The sequence below is a fragment of the Aplysia californica genome, unplaced genomic scaffold, assembly GCF_000002075.1.
Source record: "Aplysia californica isolate F4 #8 unplaced genomic scaffold, AplCal3.0 scaffold00069, whole genome shotgun sequence".
NCBI lineage: Eukaryota > Metazoa > Mollusca > Gastropoda > Aplysiida > Aplysiidae > Aplysia > Aplysia californica.
The window spans coordinates 534,815-536,867 of NW_004797339.1; the positions used below are offsets into that span (position 1 = coordinate 534,815).

Consider the following 2,053-nt stretch of genomic DNA (forward strand, 5'->3'; position numbering starts at 1 on the left):
TCCTTCTCCTTTTCATCCTTCTTCTTTCTCTTCTCTCCTTCTCTCGTAAGAGTATTTTAAACACGCTCAAGTAGTGCTGAGAAGTTAAAACCTCCCCATTGCCAGAAGTTTCATTTCCCAGGTGGCCGCCCCGGTGTCCAATCAGACAACGATAAACTAAAGGCACCCAGTTTGCACGGAGATAAACCCCGCCGTCACTCATTTGGATAAACGCTCTCAATATAGGGGTCTGGGCTATTGAGGGCTGTCGAGGACAAGTGCTGGTTATCGCCTCACTCCTGGACAGACGTCTTTGGAAGGATGAATGGAGATTAAAGTTGTTGCTTTCTGGTCGCTCCTTTCGGTTCTATTAAGTTTGACCCACAAGGGTCTTGACCCTGAGGGCGTACCTATGTGTGTTTGAGTGTGTGGCAGAAAGACAGACAGACAGACAGACAGACAGACAGACAGACAGACAGACAGACAGACAGAGCATGAATGTATGAGCACACTATTCACTACTGAAGTTAAGACCTGAACGAATTTCTCGTGGTGAAATCAATATAGTATTCCATTATCATTATCACTGTCATTGTCACAGCCATTGTGTCTGACATTTATGTGTTCGAGAGGGAGAGGGAAAGGAGGGAGAGAGTAAGGGAGAGGAGAGCGAGAACAAAAGCGAGAGAGAGAGAGAGAGAGAGAGAGAGAGAGAGAGAGAGAGAGAGAGAGAGATGGACAGACAGGGCAGAATTCAGCTCGGAAACTGAACCAATAAATTGCGAGGCTGTTCCTAAACAAACTGGCTCTGCAATGAGCATAATGGACCCCTGGAAGTGTCTACGAAGTGCACTTGGGCTCAAATGGCAAGATAATCTCGCGACAGGTGAAAGCATGATAGTATTTATTTGTTTCGCTGTTCCCCACTTGGCACTAACGAAGCCATTGTTACACTGCAGACCGTTTTGCTCTTATGGTGAGCAGCATCGACTATGGCGCAATAATGCTCTGTCTCACTACTCTCACAGAGGTAATGGAAATCGATAGCAAAACAACCGGATCGTTACGTTTTTTTCGTTGAATGTGGGCCATGGGCCACCAGGCTGGGTGATCTTTTAACGAAATGAATGATTCAGCTAGGCCTGTTGAGAAAAGAACTTGCGCTGGCATGAATGAAAATTTTGCGAGGAAGGAATTGCCGAATATCCGGAACGGGTATGGGTGGACAAGGGGGTGGGGTGGGGATGTGGAGGGTGCGAATAAATAGTCAACAATAAAAGCCATCCGAGAGGACGCCACACTTCCCCCACGGGCGGGATTCCACTAATACGCCATTATAACCTCCCTGGCTTAGGGTGGCATCTTTTCAGCTCCTCTCTTACCGCCAGGGTGTCCTTCAAGGTTCCCGCTACGAAAAAAAAAAAATCCACCGCCCCAAAACCCATCCCACCCCTTGCTTCAAAGAATGCAATTCTCAAACCTTTCCTCTTAATGATCATTGTGTCTTTGTGGGGCTCTTGCAAGACAAAAATTAGAAATATACCGACCAATAATATTAAATGAATTTTTATGCTACTAGAAAGCTTTTCTGGAACCAAAACAAATTATCAGATGGCAGGCATTGGGAATGGAATAATGCTCGGAGACACCGTGACAGATTATCTCGTTACCGTTAATACGGAAGAAGCATTAGCTAAAGGTAATGGCATAGCAGCAACACAACGCAATAAAAAGAATATTAGCATTAAAGCTGTCGCTGTTAACATACCTTCGTATCCTTGGTATAAAGTGATGTCCAAAGATTAAAGTTGGGTGTATATTGAAACAGGTAAACACACAGCTGTATTATCGACCCGGTGCCGGCGTGTAGTGTGTAGTGTGGTAATCAGTCGCACAGACATACACACTCACACACGCACACACGCAATGCGGGCTTCATTCAGTGTGACTGGGTGCTTCCCACTCTACGGCCAGACGAGAGAGTCTCGCTTGGTGGACCCGACTGACAGTTGGTAGTGCCACTGTAGGCAGGACGCGGAACGGCTTTGTCTGCAGGGAGAGAGAGAGAGAGAGA

The 2,053-nt window shown here is 46.5% G+C and overlaps 1 protein-coding gene across 1 annotated transcript in view; it reads right to left on the minus strand.

Moving 5' to 3' along the window:
* LOC101860153 (calpain clp-1) overlaps positions 1-1,974 on the minus strand; it is a gene marked incomplete at its 3' end in the record, with an annotated part of 25,732 nt that extends 23,758 nt beyond the window's left edge. The window contains 1 exon segment of the mRNA XM_013079957.2: positions 1,748-1,974.
* Between the last annotated feature and the right edge of the window lie 79 nt (positions 1,975-2,053).